The 19,275-nt window shown below is 44.0% G+C and overlaps 1 protein-coding gene across 9 annotated transcripts in view; it reads left to right on the top strand.

Moving 5' to 3' along the window:
- The window catches only part of LOC109866128 (bromodomain adjacent to zinc finger domain protein 2B), a 98,364-nt gene that overhangs the window by 5,986 nt on the left and 73,103 nt on the right, over positions 1-19,275 (top strand). For 6 of the 9 annotated variants that reach the window (XM_031794507.1, XM_031794530.1, XM_031794524.1 and 3 more), the window contains exon 2: positions 5,389-5,430. The exons of the other annotated variants lie outside the window; for them this stretch is intronic. The gene's annotated coding sequence lies outside the window, so the exon portion shown is untranslated. The remainder of the gene's footprint in view (positions 1-5,388; positions 5,431-19,275) is intronic. 9 annotated transcript variants of the gene reach the window in all.

Here is a 19,275-nt window from a genome sequence, read left to right as displayed (position 1 = left end):
AGGAAGGCTAGTGATGGCTATTTAACAGTCTGATGGCTTTGAGGTGGAAGCTGTTTTTCAGTCTCGGTCCCAGCTTTGATGCACCTGTACTGACCTCGCCTTCTGGGATTGTGACATTGGGTGCTGTAGATGTCCTGGAGGGCAGGCAGTGTGCCCCCGGTGATGCATGGGCAGACCGCACCACCCTTTGGAGAGCCCTGCGGTTGCGGACGGTGCAGTTGTCATACCAGGCAGTGATCCAGCTCGACAGGATGCTCTCAATGGTGCATCTGTAAAAGTTTGTGAGGGTCATAGGTGCCAAGCTGAATTTCTTCAGCCTCCTGAGGTTGAAGAGGCGCTGTTGCGCCACCTTCACCACACTCTCTGTTTGGGTGAACCATTTCAGATTGTCAGTAATGTGTACGCCGATGAACTTGAAGCTTTTCACCTTCTCCGTTGCGGCCCTGTGGGTGGGGGCTTGCTCCCCCTGTCTCCTGAAGTCCACAATCAGCTCCTTCATTTTGTTGAGGGAGAAGTTATTTTTCTGGCACCATTCCGCCAGGGCTCTCACCTCCTCCCTGTTGGCTGTCTCGTTGTTGGTATGCAGCCCTACCGCTGTTGTGTCATCTGCAAACTCAATGATTGAGTTGGAGGCGTTCATGGGTGAACAAGGAGTACAGGAGGGGTCTGAGCACGCACCCTTGTGGGGCCCCTGTGTTGGGGCCCCTTTGTTGAGGATCAGCGTAGTGGAGGTGTTGTTTCCTACCTTCACCACCTGGGGGCATCACGTCAGGAAGTCCAGGACCCAGTTGCACCGGGTGGGTTTCAGACCCAGGGCACCAAGCTTAATGATGAGCTTGGAGGGTACTATGGTGTAGAAGGCTGAGCTGTAGTCAATGAACAGCGTTCTTAGATAGTTATTCCTCTTGTCCAGATGGGATAGGGCAGTGCGATGGCGATTGCATCATCCATGGATTTATTGGGGCGGTATGCAAACTGCAGTGGGTCTAGGGTGTCGGGTAAGGTGGAGGTGATATGATCCTTATCTAGCCTCTCAATGCTACGTATGTATTCATAATTCAGGACAGCTGGTTGCAGTATGAGTGAAGACGTTCTCTGGCTGTTATAACCCATTCCACTCACACACCAAGATTGTGTTTCAGCAGTGCCCCGTTTTATTTATTGATCTTCATGCATTTAAAATCGGTCACTACTGCCACAAAGGCTTGCCATTTTAGCTGTGCTAGCAGGTCTGCTGCAGCCACGGTTTTAAAGATAAACTGTGCGGAAATCACTCCGCCATTTCCTTGTTTCTAAAATTGCAAATTTCAGTTTGTGACAAAACAAGCATGTATTGTCTAGAGAATCATTGTACCATCTAAACGGCTGTGAAATATATTTTCTATATACCCCAAAATGTTGTGTTTTCATCTGTTTAAAGCTGTTGTGCAAAACTGAAATTAAAAGACTCAAAAATGAAACTTAAGAACGGGAAGCATAGAAATAGCATACATAGAACAGATCTACTGCTTCTTAGACTTGCTTTCAATGAGTGACAGATCTATAACTCACATTTCTATGTGTATTTAGTCAGGTCTCCCAAAAGGTTACATATTGCAGCTTTAAATATTACATTTATTGAACACTGCATGAAATTACAAAGGAAAGGGGAAAACAGTTGTGAATGTGGGTCAGTAGAAACCAACATTGGATACATTCTTCTTTGTTGATTCAAGCTCTGCTTAATGTCTCCCAAGATGCAGGAGGGGGAAGGAGGGAAAAGGACCCTGCCACTCCACATGATTGTAGGAAAGACGAATGACATTTGTGCATTTAGAAAGATGCTGCTCCATTCCCCTTTAGCCTCCATTACAACTCTTCCGGACACTTTTCCATGTTAACAATACTTGTTCAGTTTATTTAGTTAGTAGCCTAAACTGCTTTATTGAATCATGGCACCAACTGCAGGAACCTGTTTTAGCTGAATGGTTTAAAATGATCCCCAGTGTGTGGAAGGAGTGGATTATCAGGAATTATTTGTATGAGCATGGAGATGTCTCACGACATGTGGGCCTACTACACTACAGTAGGTGGGATTATTAGGCTATTCCTCATTTCTGCTAGTGCTGCATCAGGTGAAGACACAAGATTAAGTTGTCAGGAAAGGAAAGTGTTACAAGTTGTGACCAGGTATGGCGATAGACCTACATGTTTGTGGTTGGTAAATGACCTGAAGACGTTAAGACACTGTTAGTTTAACAGACAAAACGGTTTTCCGCTGAACTCTCTAATAAACGCTGAAACTCTGTAATCCATCACAGCTGTGTGGAGAGGATGGGAAAAGGAAACCTGGAACATAGCTGTTTTTTAAATGTATTACTCATTACTGTTGTTGAGCTTTCTCTCAAGGTAAGTTTCATGCTATTGTCTCTCTTCTTTAAGTGATGCCACGGAAAGACGGCTAGCCGTAACATGAGAAGGTTCAGCCCAAGCAGTTCAAAAGGAACTACTGGGAAAATACCTTTTATTTGAGGCCGGGGAGTGACCTTTTACGCTCCCAGCGCTGGATGAAACATCAGAGAAAAGAGATAATATCCATCTCCCGCTTGCCCTCTGCTGTTGTTCAAACCACAAAATGGCACAGATGGAGTTGCAGGAAGAGCCTGTCTGTTGTGGGGAGGGCTAAATAGTGTATTAATTGCACTTTGCAGAGGTTGTTATTGATGTGTGAGTTGTGTGGAGATAGAAACGGCTCCTCCAGGCTATGGCAAATCCTATGGGAGAGCTCCCCGATGTAATCCAAATATTTAGAGCTAATTTAAACATACAGGCAGGCGCACCGGCATTTTTTAGGAAGCAACTAATTTCTCTCTGCCCTACCATTTTCGGCGCTCGGGGATGCAACGGCACTCCCTCTTGTCAGAACATCTCAGCGTTCCTCAAGTGGATTTGAATCCTGTTGCTGTCCTGGGAACGCCACACAACCAAGGATCCAAAACGGTTATCATTTGGGTCTATTTCCTCTGATTCTGTCTCAAAAGATAATAAGATCTCATGTTCTCTCTCCGGTCATGTTTTAGACCAGAACCAGCAAGGCAGGGAAAGGTTTGTCCAGGTGACTCTGTGAGAAATGATTTTGTTTGTTGTTGCAGCATTTGGAAACGATTACAGCTGTACAGCCCTGCTGGTTTGATCATGCTACACAGTGTAATGAGTGGTTTAGATCTGTTGCTGGCTTGGCCGTAGAATCTGTGTCCACTCCTTACTCTGTGATGAGGCGTTCTTTAGTCAGCCCATGCTGTTGTATGTAGGCTAAACCTTTTCCAATGTGCCTCAGTGTTGGCCTGTGGGCTATTTATATTGAATTTCTTAACCAACATTGAACCCGATCAAATTGTATTTGTCACATGCACCAAATACAACAGGTGTAGACCTTACTGTGAAATGCTTAATTACAAGCCCTTAACCAACAATTCAATGCCATGTATGGGGGATCTTGGACAGCTTAGACCCAGGCCTTGATCCAATTTGTTAGCCTACATTTTCTTCCTCCGAAGACTATAGGACAACATGAGTATAACATGTGCTTTCGCCAACGTTTTCTTCTTCATCTGCTTTTAATCTCCATAAACCTCACTGTAGAGGGACAACATACGGGTTATCAACTATCATCTTCACTGAGTTTACAGCTAGTCAAAACTTTATTACCAGGTTAGGCTATATGGTGTGTAACCTAAGATCCTGTTAAAGTACTGGTAGTTTTAGGTTATGCTAAACAGGAGGAGAAAATACTGTCTTCTATCAACACCGGGTGAATCAGGATGGATTTGTTACTAAGCTATAGCAGGAGGAGGCGTGTCTTTCTAATTAGTGTGTAATTGATACCCATCCTTTGAGTGAATAAAGATGGAGACACTCCTTAGATGCCAGTAATTGGCTTGAAGCCATTTTGAGCAAAGCATTTGCTAGGATAGGGAAATGGCATGGCCCGCAGCAGCAGTCGTAGCAAGATTACGATGACTGAGAGCAAATGGCCTCCTGAGCTGAAATGGCACAAGTGTAGTTTTTAACAGCATCATGTTTGCCTCGCTCAGTAAACAGTGCTCACTGAGAACAGTTCCTAGAGAGGATTGTCCAAAAAGCAAGTTAGGCCTAATCAACTGCAGCAGGAGAATGACTGACTTGTTTGAGTTTATATGTTACAGGCTGGTGTTCAGATAAATCATAGGTAGGCCAGGCCTAGGAATCTGTGCCCATACTTGCTTGCTTCATCTGTAGCCTGTCTTGAGTTTTAGACTCCACTCCTGGAGCGCTGAACAAATAGAATAGAAACCCTTTTTGTTCATCTCCTCTATGACGAAAACAAAATGAGTAGTCTGATTTATAAAGACCTCATTCACTACATTGTTGTTTTTATAGGCTGTCTTTTTGTAATGATCGTTGTCATAACGTTGACGTGATCGCTTACATTGACAGTTGGATCTATTGCTGACAGTCAATTGTTTGTGCTGCTATAATAGTCTGTTGTATGAACACTAGTCATGTCTGTTTCCCTTGGCTCCGTTGTGAAGCCATAGTCGTCCTGTAGACAGATTGCGTGGTGGACTAGGGGAATTTGAGTGATGCGTCGAGGCTGTAAATCATGTGTGCTTAAGTCTGCTGCTGACACCGGGTGTTAAACTGCCGCAGCCCTCGTTTCCTTCACATTCCAATTGAAACGAACCCAGATGGAAATGTGTAATGAAATACAAGAAATGTGCTGTCTTGCCAGAAATGTTTGGGAGTGCTTCTGCAAGTGCTGTTGTTTCTGGTGATCCAAATCTCCCAGGATGATATGCGTGTTGGTGGAGGGGAGAGAAGGGGTGCGCGATTTGTGGATGAGCTGAGATCTGCCTTACGGTGTTGAGCTCCACACCAGTGTGACACGACTCCTCCAGCAACGTGAGAGGAGAGACACCACCAGCATGTCGCACGCTTTCTCTCAATCCACTGCACTGGCTGAAAAACAGCTGCTGGACTTGAGACAGACACTCATTTGAGTACAAATAGGAGGATCTGTCTAGATGTGAAATATTGTAGACTACTTAGTCATCGATTTGACTCAAACTAGTTAGACTAGCAGTTTTGGGTTAGATATGGCTATATTCCAATTGTAACTGATTTTTGTTGTAATATTTGAAATACACCAGCCTTTTTTGTTTGATCGGTCCATAATGCAAAGCTGCTGCAGCAGGGCTTTGATTCCCTGTCGATGTTAGAATGGATAAGGTATTCCCCCCTCAAGGCCTAAACCCATTCGAATTAGCATTTTTATTTTATTTTCATATTGCTTTCAGGCAGGAATTATGGAGAATGAATAAATCAATAAAATAAAGCAATTAGGCCGACTGTTGTCTTCTTCTGTTTCAGCTTGCAGAGCTGTGATGTCACAGAATTGAGGATCCTTCAGCAGTAAGTGTTTGGTCACACTGACTGCATTCTAATCGCCCATCGCAGCTGTAAACAATTTTGTCCCCACTGTTTGTATTTGAAGTCCCTGTTTGTTTTTTTATTTTATTTTTGTGTCCGAAAATCTGTTTATTTTGTCAAATTGGACTTTGAAAGTCACGAAGGGATAGGCTACTGGACTAAGCACAACTCTTCAGTTCAAAGCATTATTTAGGTATAGGATTAGAGCATTTTCCAATTAGGCCTAGATTTAACAAGGCCCTCTTTAATGGAATTAGTTTGTGCTACAGTACACTTTGCTCTGTTTGCGAATTTCTAATTAGTTTTCCCGTCTTGCATGGAATTAGCATGTCAGAGTTTCAAAACATACTAATCTGTATGAAAAGAAGCATTCTATTACTTTTGGCTATTTCCAAATTACTGTCAACCAAATTGGGGTAATTGGTGGAGTTTGAGCTGTCCTTTGCTTTTGTTTTGAATTTGAAAGTGAACCACTTTACATAAAGAAGCTTTGAATAGTGGCTGCATGGCTGCCTCTGTAAATAGTAGTGTAGTGTTGCACCCCAGACAATGTCAGGAGGGCTCTCAAAGCTTCAGCTCCACTCCTATCAGACAGTCTGACTTACGACTGCAACAATCACTACCACACGGTGTGAGGAGCCCCAGAGTTATTTTCGGTGCAATGTAGAACACGTGTTTACAACACACAAGCCTCAGAGAAATGCCCCAAAGTCCCTCGATTCAGGAATTGCACAAACCTCCGGCATTTACTGTAAATACTTCAATATTTCAGTCGTTGGTTTCTGTACTGGTTTTTCAACTGTTTTCAACCATTGCATAAGTGTGAGAGAGCAGGTATTATCAGGTGTCTAGTGTATGTCACTAATAGCAAGACAGTGTTATTGCTGGACTTTCCCTTTCCTCTTGGCTGCGTGTCGGGCCTGTCAAGGCTGCTATAGCCGAGGCTTGACGGTCTAACAAACTTTCACTGTTCCATTCTTCAACAGTAAAACGTCCAACCAAAACAGTGTGTCACATAATTGTTTTCTCCCTCCGGCAGCATTTGAAATGTGTATTGTTGAAAGTAAAAGGGCAATGCGAAGTAACCATCGGCAACATGTTATTTTTTACTGAAGTCGATGTGCTAAACCGAGGGCAGGGACGTTCTTCAGCTAACTTTGTGATCCTGAGGAAAACCCTAATAGAATCTTTGTGACCCTGCCAGGAGATGGGTCTACCACAGCGTTCCAGAAAGAGTTGGAATGGGGATTGAGGAGAGGAATCCCATCATCCCAGATCCTGCCCAGGTTGTGTGTTATGGGAACCTTCCAGAATGTCCTATGGTAGCCATCAGTAACATCAGTTTACCTAGAAGCCTGCCTGACTCTTCTCCTGATCTTATTGCTGAAAAGGCTGAGGAGACAGGATGGGAGGGAAGGGGTTCGGAGAGCCCTATTGACTGGTGTGTTTTACTGAGATGCCCGGCCCCCTTTGGGGGGGGGGGGGGGGGGGGGGGGTTTGAGTGTGCTGAAACACCAGTGATATTTTTCTATTTCTCCTTTTTACATTTTTTATTAATGTCCTCCCTACAGTTAACGGTGTGGCTTCAAAGAGTGTATTTTGCGACGAGCCTGAATGGCTAACAGGTTTCTGTGTTATATATGGGGTAGTAAATACTCGAGCCTCAGCATCTGCTCTTCCTCCTCCCTGCTCTTGGCCAGGGGTGGGGAGGGAAGGACAAGGAGAGAGAGCTGGTGATGAAAGAACTATTTTCAAAGTTGATTCCTAAATCTACACAGGATACGTGAGTCTGTGTATCAGTGTACTACAACTAGTGATGGGGGGGATCGATACAGTTACGATATATCGTAAACGATATCTGGATTTCTATTCTATTTTGACAATATCACAATATTATTTTTGAATTAGTTGTCTGTACCGGCACCAAAACTCCAGTATTTGTCCTTCATAGCTTGTTCTCCATCTTCTTTTTAAATAGGGAGCACATGTATTTCCATGACTGATCAAAACTTATTTTCTCATGGCCCTCTCTTGTCCCTCTCTTGCATGGGCTCTACAAGGTGTCGGAGGCGTTCCTACAGGGATGCTGGCCAATGTTGATGCCGATGCTTCTCGCAGTTGTCCATTGGGTGGTGGATCATTCTTGATACACACAAGAAACTGTTGCGCGTGGAAAACCCCAGCAGCGTCGCAGTTCTTGCGCCTGGCACCTACTACCATACCCTGTTCAAAGGCACTTAAATCTTGTGTCTTGCCCATTCACCCTCTGAATGGCACACATACACAATCCATGTCTCAATTGTCTCGAGGCTTAAAAATCCTTCTTTAACCTGTCTCCTCCTGTTCATCTACACTGATTGAGATGGATTTAACAGGTGACATCAATAAGGGATCATAGCTTTCACCTGGATGCACCTGGTCAGTCTATGTCATGGAAAGACTATGTTCTTAGTGTTTTGTACACAGTGTATGGTGAGCAATATGTTTGGAACATCGAATCGTAGTAAAATTACAGTATATGAATCGCAATGCATACAGAATTGTGAGAGTCTCAATACATGCAGTGCTTTCAGAAAGTATTCACAACCCCTGGACTTTTTCCAGCCTGAATTTAAAATAGATTAAATGGAGATTTTGTGTCACTGGCCTACACACAATACCCTATAAAGCAGACATTGAATGTTCCTGAATGGCCTAGTTAGAGTTTTGACTTATATAATCTTGAAAATCCTAGGCAAGACTTGAAAATTGCTGTCAAGCAATGATCAACAACCAACTTAACAAAGCTTGAAGAATTTATAAAAGTGGGCAAATATTGTACAATCCAGTTGTGCAAAGCTCTTCGAGACTTACCCAGAAAGACTCACTGCTGTAATCGCTGCCAAAGATGATTTGACTAAAGGGTGTGAATATGTATGTAAATTAGATTTCTTTATTTCATTTTCAATACATTTGCAAACATTTCTAAAAGCATGTTTTCACTTTGTCATGGTGGGGTATTGTGTGTGTGTGTGTGTAGATGGGTGACAACAGAAAAACTTGATCAATATTGAATTCAGGCTGTAACACAACAAAATGTGGAATAAGTCACAGGGTGTGAATGTCAATCACATGTATTTATAAAGCCCTTTTTACATAAGCAGATGTCACAAAGTGCTTATAAAGAAACCCAGCCTAAAGCCCCAAACGGCAAGCAATGCAGATTTAGAAGCAGACTACTTTCTGAAGGCACTGTATCGTGATAATATCCTATCTTGAGGTCCTTGGCCATTCCCAGCCCTAACTACAACATCAGTTATTATTAGCCTACGTAGATCGCAAGACTTCCTGTGAATAACAGACCAGAGCTGTTGTGAGGAACCGTAGTCAAGGTGGGTTGTTTTCCAAGGAGTCAGTAATGCTTAAGCAGAGTCGCTCCACCTCATTCGATTGAGACTGCAAGGTGTTTTAATGACTGGGGATGTGTCCCAAATGGCACCCTATTCCCTGTATAGTCCACTACTTTTGACCAGAACCCCATTGGCCCTTGTCAAAAGTAGTGCACTACAATGGGTAGAGGGTGCCATTCGGGACACAACCAGATAGTCAATCCCCGGCGAGCCCAGGGAGAGTAGAACAAACCCCAAAGGTCACAAGCAGTGGGCAGCTGGGCCGCGAGATGCTAGGACTTCACAATGAATTGCATCAGCCCAGCCAGTCGCCCTGGCTGAATCTCCTCTTCTACAAACTGTTCTATTATATTGCTGGGTTCCTCCAACCAAACTTTGTCCCCTGTGTTTGGTTTTAGTGCTGGTTGCTCACATGTCAGTTGGGCTATGCACTGTGGCTAGCACTAAAGCTATGCACTGTGTTGCCTCAGGAGGCTGAAGAAATGTGGCTTGTCACAGGAAAGCCAGTAAGATCATCAAGGACCTAAGCCACCGAGCCTCGGCCTGTTCACCCCGCTACCACCTAGAAGCCGGAGACAGTACAGGTGAATCAAAGCTGGGACCGAGAGCCTGAGAAACAGCTTCCATCTCCAGGCCATCAGAATGTTAAATAGTCACCACTAGCCTTAGTCACTGTTTTAGCCAGCAACCTCCTGGTACTCTACCCTGCACCTTAGAGACTGCTGCCCAATGTACATAGTCATTGAACACTGGTCACTTTAATGTTTTACTAAGGATGTACGATATAGCCGAATCGATTTTAGTTAAAATTGCCAACATCGGTGTCGGTCCGATGTCTGTCTAGTTTAACGCCGATGTGCATACCTATATTTGTATTTAACCTTTTATTTTACTAGGCAAGTCAGCCTAGAACAAATTCTTATTTACAATGACGGCCTACACCAGCCAATCCCATACGACACTGGGCCAATTGTGTGCCGCCCTAATGGGACTCCCAACCGGTTGTGATACAGCCTGGATTCAAACCAGGGTCTGTAGTGACACCTCTAGCACTGAGATGCTGTGCCTTAGACTGCTGCGCCATTCTGGAGCCCAGGTATATCGTAGGTAGATGACGTAATGACTCCTCGAAAAATACAGCGTTACACAGAACAAAAGCAGAAAAATACTATGCGCACCCTTCCAATAACTAAATAAGTTCAAGTTGTGCTGTCATTTGATAGAGTAAACATTTTAGATATACAACTTAACGCCAAGATAATGGAATTCATTGCCCTTGACAGTCTACCGTTCTGTTGTGGATGATGTTGGCTTTCGCCGACTGGTAGAGCACCTCGAGCCCCTATTTTTCAGATGTTGCCCTACCGGAGTTGTGCATTTCAACAATACTGTGCATCTATGAGCTACTTGCTATGGGCGTCACTGCTATTAGCTTCACGACTGACATTTGGACCAGCGATGCCAGCCCCATGAGCATGCTGAGTCTGACAGCACAGTGGGTCGACGAGGATTTCGTGCACAGGAAAGCCATATTGCATGCTCAAGAATGTGCTGGTTCTCATACCGCTGCTGCCATTTCGATGGCATTTGAGAACATGTTTGAAACTTGGAAACATGAACACACTCCTAGCTCCAACTGACTGGAGAAATAAGATAATCAACTGTGTCTGCAGCAGACATGATACCCTCTGTCATGGCATTGAAACGCCTGCTCAACAAAACTGCCCACACAGACCGTGGGGTTAACTCGCAAAAGTACTTGAGGCTGTGAACAAGCGAGGCTGTGAACAAGCGATTCAGTGGCATTCTCTCTGAGCCTCTTTACTGTGTCGCCACCATGCTCGATGCTAGGTACAAGGACTACTACTTCAATGCAGACAAGAAACAGGGTTTACATGAAATGTTAGACACAGCTGGACAAGATGGAAATGGACACAGTGACAGTGTGCACCGAGGAAGAGAGGCCATGGAGCTGAAACTTCTTGACATGTATCATGAAATTCTGGTTGAGACTGAACAAATGAACAACAAAACAGCACAGCAAGTAAGTGAAAGAAATGGGTTTTGATTATGTTTTACTGGTAATGGGGACATACGCAAATGCCAACAAAATAACTTCTTGGTGTGTGTTTCAACTATTTAACTGTACTAGAATGCTTAAAAGGCCTCAACATTTTTAATATCGGGTGTCATTTTTATTGGATTTTTGTTTTTATTGGGTGTCGACAAAATGGAATATCGGTGCATCCCTAATGCTTACATACTGTTTTACCCACTTTATATGTAAGTACTGTGTTCTATTCATAGCTCATCCTATATTACTACTGCTGTTCACACCTTTTCACCTACTGTCCATTACACAGAGTGTACAAGACATTAGGAACACCTGCTCTGTCCATGACCTAGACTGACTAGGTGAATCCAGGTGAAAGCTATGATCCCCTATTGATGTCACTTGAAATCCACTTCAATCAGTGTCAATGTAGGACAGATCGGTTAAAGAAGGATTTTTAAGCCTTGACATGATTTGTGTATGTGTGCCATTCAGAGGGTGAATGGGCAAGACAAAAGATTGAATTGACTTTGGACGGGCTATGGTGCCAGGGTAGGTGCCAGGCAAACTGGTTTGGGTGTGTCAAGAACTGCAACGCTGCTGGGGTTTTCATGCTCAACAGTTTTCCGTGTGTATCAAGAATGGCCCAGTCAAAAGTTTGGACATAACTACTCATTCAACTGTTTTTCTTTATTTTTTAAAACTATTTTCTACATTGTAGAATAATTTAGTAACCAAAAAAGTGTTAAACAAATAAAAATATAGATTCTTTTCAGCTGCCCTTTGCCATGACAGCTTTGCACACTTGGCATTTTCTGAACCAGATTCACCTGGAATGCTTTTTCAATGGTCCTGAAGGAGTTCCCGCATATGCTGAGCAGTTGTTGGCTGGTTTTCCTTCACTCTGCGGTCCAACTCATCCCGAACCATCTTAATTGGTTTGAGGTTGGTTGATTGTGGAGGCCAGGTCATGTGATGCAGCACTCCATCACTCTCCTACTTGGTCAAATAGCCCTTACACAGCCTGGAGGTGTGTTTGGGTCATTGTCCTGTTGAAAAACAAGTGATAGTCCCACTAAGTGCAAACCAGATGGGATGGCGTATCGCTGCAGAATGCTGTGGTAGCCATGCTGGTTAAGTGTGCCTTGAATTCTAAATGAATCAATGACAGTGTTACCAGAAAAGCGCCATCACACCACCTCCGTGCTTCATGGTGGGAACCACACATGCGGAGATCATCCGTTCACCTACTCCGCATCTTCCAAAAACACAGCGGATGGAACCTTAAATCTCCAATTTGGACTCATCAGACCAAAGGCCAGATTTCCAGCCGTCTAATGTCCATTGCTTGTGTTTCTTGGCCCAAGCAAGTCTCTTCTTCGTAGTGTTTCTTTGCAGCAATTTGACCATGAAGGCCTGGTTCACACAGTCTCCTCTGAACAATTGATGTTGATGTGTCTGTTACTTGAACTCTGAAGCATTTATTTGCAATATATGCAATTTCTGAGGCTTGGAACTCTAACAAACGTATCCTCTGCAGCAGAGGTAACTCTGGGTCTTCCTTTCCTGTGGCGGTCCTCATGAGAGCCAGTTTCATCATAGGGCTTGATGGTTTTTGTGATTGCAGTTGAAATGTTCCGTATTGACTGACCTTCATGTCTTAAAGTAATAATGGGCTTGGTCTTTTACCAAATAGGGCTATCTTCTGTATACGACCCCTACCGTGTCACAACACCACTGATTTGGCTCAAACGCATTAAGAAGGAAAGAAATTCCACAAATGTAATTTTAACAAGGCACACCTGTTAATTGAAATGCATTCCAGGTGACTACTGTACCTCATGAAGCTGGCAAAGGGTGGCTACTTTGAAACATTTCAAACACAATATATTTGTTTTAACACTTTTGTTTGGTTACTACATGATTCCATATGTGTTATTTCATAGTTTTGTTGTCTTCACTATTATTCTACAATGTAGAAAATAGTCCAAATAAAGATAAATCCTTGAATGAGTAAGTGTGTCCAGACTGTGTGTTATATATATTTATTTATTTTTGTTAATTTGTTATTTATTCTGGTCTCTTACATTGCTCATTCTAATATTTGTTAATTTATATTTTTTTCCGGATAGTGTGTTCGTTTAAGTATTTTTATTGCTAGATATTACTGAACTGTTGGAGCTAAAACACTATCATTATGCTGCACCTGCGACTATGTCTGCAAATCTGTGTACGCTACCAATATTTATGCTAACATTTAGTGTAGGCTATTCATTCAGTTAAGCCCTAATACAGTCTGCGAGATATCTGGCTACACTTGAGCTTGTTCAGCGTCAGACCGCTCTCTCTGAAAGGCGACCTTCTGGGAGACACATCAGTGGGGCTTTACTCTTGTGAATTATGCAGCATACTGGTAACCTCATCCGACACCGAAGGTCTCTGTTTTATGCTACTTTGTAACGTGCTAATTGTCAACAACTATGCTGTGGTCAGCAGCTTTACTGATGTACTGTGGAGACCGAGAAGTCAGACTTTTGTCACTTCTCATCTGCTTAACCTCTCTGGATTCTCGTGTCTTTGTTCAATACATTCCCTGAATTAATTCATCCTCAGATCTTCGGTGGAGACGTTAGATATTGCTTGTCATTGGAAGGGTGTAAACCACTCATTCTCCCGTGTGGTGCATGCATGCCTGCCTTGCTGCTAATGTGTGCACAAATGGAGCCAAATATTTATGCCTCTTCGGAAAGGCAAATATAGCAGGAAATAATGTACCTTAATGAAGCGCACTGCCATGATTCAGTTGCGCTGTTGCACTACCATGATTGTTGAGCTTCAATTTGCAGAGCGATTGTAGGTCATCCGCAGTGAGCCGTGTATCTGCATATGGAGAGGGGGGAGAGATTGTCGGGGCTAGGTGGTTGGGTGTGTTTTAAAAGTAGGCAGGCTGAGGACTGCAGGGTGCAAGGGTGGAGATGCAAGGGAGGCCGAGGCAGGGGATTTGTGTGTGTCTGCTGGCTGAGACAGCTGGGGTCAGGATGGCTGTGCTCCCCGGGGATCTGGCTGGAGGGAGGTGGTCACACAGGTCTTGCTTTAAGTGCTGTCTCCTAAACTGATAGGAAAGATCCCACTGACCCCACCCCCCCTCTTTTCTCTCTGGTGTTACATACTAACCTCAGTAGCCCCCCTGGCGGAGGTATCACCGACTTGAAACAAAGCCAGTTGTGCTTAGTACAAGGCCTAGTGTGACCTTTCTCTCAAGGCCTCAAGACCATGAGAAGTAGACATGAGAAACAGCCCCATTTGAAGCAACCACACATCAGGGAATTTCCATATCTCATTCTGGCTGTGATTGGATTTGTGCATTGTTCCTCTATTTTAAAGGCAGTGGGAATAAGGTATAACTGAACGTGAGGGAAGTAATTACAGAATCGTTATTTGAAGCTAAGGTTTGAGCTCTGGCCATCTGCGCCCACCACAGACGCTAATTTGTTGTCAATAAACTTGAACTAATCCCGGCGCTTCCCCTCAGGGTCGAGAGGTCAGGAAAGACAGGGTCTTGGGACAGCACTGGCATGGTCGACACAAGGGAGTTTTTCTAATGGGAGAGGAGGCTGTCCCATAAGTGTGTCTCTGTGGTTTGGTGTGCAGATGGCGAAGGGGAAAATTGAATTCTCTTTAGTATCATTGGGATGTTAGGACCAGCTGCCTGTCTTTCCCTTAATGCTGGCATTGAGACTTCGGCAGAGGCCAGGGGATTTTTCCACCCTCTCACTCTGACTCCCATCGCCTCTGAGGACTGGCAAAATGCACACCACACACTATGCACGGCAAAATGAAAATCCTTTCAGACCGTGTTCCCTGAAATCACTGTGATTTGCAGGTAAAGCATCCCACTCTCATTACTTTGGCATGATTTAAATCCTTCCCACTTCGCCAATCACCGCTTATTACCATTTGAGTGTGAATTATAATGGGTTGGAAATCTCGCACAGATCTGAAAAGACTTAAATAATATTGATGCTAATAAAATGCTGTCCTTCCAGGAACTGCATAAATGCCACTTAGCTGTATGAGTGCTGTGCTCTGTGGCGGGCTGGGCTGGCAGCCTGCAGTGCACTGCCGCCTGCAGGGAGGAGATCTGTACCGTCAGCGCATCAGACCCACGTAGAGGTGATACCAAGGTGAACGCTAGACTTGCAGAATGGTTGGGAATCATTGGTATTCTGAATCGGAGGCTGCGAATGGCTCGGTGGCAGATGGAGTCTTTGTCAGGGAAGAGGAATGGCAGCTCGGGAGCAATGGGGCTCTTTTTTCCCCCCTATCAGCTCTCTCGGCTGGCTGGCGGGGGCTGACCTTCCACCACTCACCGGGATCTCTTTCTCCCACTTTGATCAATTATCCCCCTCCCTTTGTTTACAAGGAATGTGCAAAAATGATTCAAATGACAATTTAAGGGAAAGATCTGTATGCGGAGTCAGGAAACTAGCATTGGCTTGTGCTGTGTAGGGCTTAGGCAAAAACATTATTTTTTTTAAAAAGCACTGCCTTTTTTTCATCATTCCTAAGAGGTTCCCTGTATTTAATGAATATTACTGCTAGGCTACCTGCTGTTTTGTCTAAAATGTAGGCTATTTTCGTCAGGTATTCGCAACCGACGTAGATAGTCAAATGCTAGATACAGCAAACTGCTACACAGAGATTTAGCCTAAGTGCTTTGGTTCTCTCACTCCCATTGGTCCTGTACTTGATTAAATACACTGTGCGTGTGAATGTAAGTGTTTATACGGACATCAAATGTAAACACGGGTATCTTTTTCTGGCTGAATATAGGAGAAACACTGTAAATAGGTTCCCTGCATTTGTTTTGTTTAACAATTACGATCATTGATTTGAAAAAACCTGATCTTTAAACAAGATTTGCATTGGATTAGCCTACTTCTAATGACTTAAACACTCTGCTATAAATGACGTAAGTTGCATAAGTAAGCCTATACTCTTGGCACAAACAGAGGTTTAGCAGAATGGCAATTACACTTAATTTATGATATTTGGAGTCGTGAAATGGCTCAGGATTTTCTTGTTCAAATAACATTTTAAAATGCATTGTTTGCGAAAACAACATTTTTTTAATTCGGTCAGAAATTGCAAGCTTTCAGAGACCCCGTCAGAGATTATTTGTACATGCCCAGAATAAAATCGTCATGAAATGCAATCATCATTCTTGGCTGTGAGCAAATTCAAGATAAGAGAAAAATATTGAAAGGTCATGGAGAGAAATGAGGAAAAAGAACAAACGATGCAAAAAAAAAAAGCGAGTGACACTGAGACCCCGGTTTAATATGTATGTATTTCAGCTTGATGGTTGATTTCATTAGCAGCTCTCATTGTTATGCATCAACTGTTCTCCTGCAGCAAAATGAATATTGTATTCACTTGGCCTGAATATTCAGGAGGAAATGTTTAGCTTTAGATGGCATCCTTCAGGAGAAAAAAAGAAGGGAAAAAAGCGTTGCGTTGCTTCCCTTCCCTGCCTGCCCTCACGGTCACAATTAATACGATTCGAGTGCCTGTCATTCACTCCAGATGTCGGCTAATTTGCCAAGTGGTGTTAAGTTGCTCTCGCTAATTTGGCCTCGTTTTCCCAGGCAAGTGTATGCTGGTTTTCGTATAGTCCACCAAATATGTGTTTTGTTGTACAAATGAGTGGTTGACAGATGCTGTCATTGTAGTTGGTTTTCTAGTCTGTTAGACATGGTTCTCCTGAAGCAGCAGGCTTGAATAAGACTGAAGAGGCTCCTATTGTCAGATTATAGCCAAAAATGTGCAGTCAGAAACTAGAAACAATATTTGTCTGATTTTTCAAATGTTAACAGTATAAAGGGTATAGTATAATACACGTGTTAACTTACACTGAGTGTACAAAACATTAAGAACACCTACCTAATATTGAGTTGCACTCCCCTTTGCCTGCAGAACAGCCTAATTTTGTCGGCATTGAATCTACAAGGTGTCAAGCGATCTACAGGGACTCATGCTTCCCACAGTTGTCATGTTGGCTGGATGTCCTTTGGGTGGTGGACCATTCTTGATACACACGGGAAATTGTTGAGCGTGGGTAAAACCCAGCAGCGCTACAGTTCTTGACACACTCAAACCGGTGTGCCTGGCACTTACTACCATACGCCGCTCAAAGGCACTTAAATCTTTTGTCTTGCCCATTCACCCTCTAAATGGCACACGTACACAATCCATCTCTCAATTGTCTCAAGGCTTAAAAATCCTTCTTTAACCTGTCTCCTCTCCTTCATCTGCACTGTTTTGAGTGAAGTGGATTTAACAGGTGACATCAATAAGGCATCAGAGCTTTCATCTGGATTCATTGACTACAGCTCAGCGTTCAACACCATAGTTCCCTCAAAGCTCATCACTAAGCTAAGGATCCTGGGACTAAACACCTCCCTCTGCAACTGGATCCTGGACTTCATGACGGGCGATCCCCAGCTGGTGAGGGTAGGTAGCAACACATCTGCCACGCTGATCCTCAACACTGGAGGACCCTCAGGGGTGTGTGCTCAGTCCCCTCCTGTACTCTCTGTTCACCCATGACTACATACAGGTGAGACTCCAACACCATCATTAAGTTTGCAGACAACACAACAGTGGTAGGCCTGATCACCGACGACGAATAGACAGCCTATAGGGAGGAGGTCAGAGACCTGGCCGGGTGGTGCCAGAACAACAACCTATCGCTCAACATAACCAAGACTAAGGAGATGATTGTGGACTACAGGAAAAGGAGTACCGAGCACGCCCCCATTCTCATCAATGGGGCTGTAGTGAAGCAGGTTGAGAGCTTCAAGTTCCTTGGTGTCCACATCACCAACAAACTAGAATGGTCCAAAGACAGTTGTAAAGAGGGCACGCGAAGCCTATTCCCCTCAGGAGACTGAAAATATTTGGCGTGGGTCCTCAGATCCTCAAAAGGTTCTACAGCTGCAACATCGAGAGCATCCCTGACTGGTTGCATCACTGCCTGGTATGGCAACTGCTCGTCTTCTGACCGCAAGGCACAACAGAGGGTAGTGCGTATGGCCTAGTACATCACTGGGTCTAAGCGGCTTGCCATCCAGGACCTCTTCAGCAGGCGGTGTCAGAGGAAGGCCCTAAAAATTGTCAAAGACCCCAGCCATATACTTTTTTTTTCTCTAATACCACATGGCAAGTGGTACTGCAGCGCCAAGTCTAGGACCAAAAGGCTTCTCAACAGCTTTTACCCCCAAGCCAAGTGTGTGTGTGTGTCCCCCCCCCCCCCCAAACCCCTCTTTACACTGCTGCTACTCTCTTTACCATATATGCATAGTCACTTTAACTATACATTCATGTACATACTGCTTTAATTAGCCCGACTAACTGGTGCCTGTATATAGCCTCGCCACTGTCTGTTATCAGCGCACGTGACTCAAACTTTGATTTGTTTCACCTGGTCAGTCTGTCATTGAAAGAGCAGGTCTTCCTAATGTTTTGTACAATAGCGGTGAAACCTAGCAATAACAATGGATGTGAGTTTAGTGCTGATAGAGTCCTGTCCCACTGCTGTGGTGTGCTGCAGCTCCCAGCTCTTACAGACAGATGAACCTGCCAGTTAGTTAGCTGGACCCGCTCCGGTCTACAGTCCCATTTACAAATGCAAGACCAGCCAGCCAAGCAGTAGGCCTGACTCCTGTCTCCTCCCGTCTCACTCCACGAGCAATCTAACGAAATGGATATCGTCGAGATCCCTTTACCCTACAGAAAGCCTTGTACTGTTGCTCAAGGTTAACTGAGATGAGTTGTATCTCAATAGGAGAGGCAAACAGCGCTGAATAGTATTAAGTGGGATAATGTGGTGTTTAGGAAAGGCTGTGGCGTGTCCTTGGTGAGACAATGATAACAGCATTGACCGGGCACATTGGCCATGGAGCTGTTGTGTACACCAGTACTGCCTCAGGAATCCTTGTTTGTCAGGCACAAGTGAAAGGATATAGTGTGCATCCCAAATGGCACCCAAATCCCTTAGTGCACTAGACAAGGGCTCCCGTCAAAAGTAGTAACCTAAATATGGAATTTGCTGCTATTTGGGAGATGTCTGTAGTTTCTCGTGAAACAACAATGAAATGATTTTCACTTTCCCATTTTATAAATCAAATGTTATAGTCTAACAGTACAGAACATCTTTTAAAGAACATTTCTAAACTGTACCTGTGGTCAAAGTCATTGAGTCTGTCTAGGCCTGTTTGCGATGAGAATCCCCCCCATTTATGTGAATCCTAATGCAGAGGTGTAGCCTGTGTGTCTGTCTTTCCACTTGAGAGGTTGTTGTTGTATCTGAAACCCTGGAAGTCA

This window comes from Oncorhynchus kisutch, linkage group LG2 (genome assembly GCF_002021735.2).
Source record: "Oncorhynchus kisutch isolate 150728-3 linkage group LG2, Okis_V2, whole genome shotgun sequence".
Taxonomy (NCBI): Eukaryota; Metazoa; Chordata; class Actinopteri; order Salmoniformes; family Salmonidae; genus Oncorhynchus; species Oncorhynchus kisutch.
Note: the sequence above shows the minus strand (reverse complement) of the source record. Positions and strands in the feature narration are given on the sequence as shown.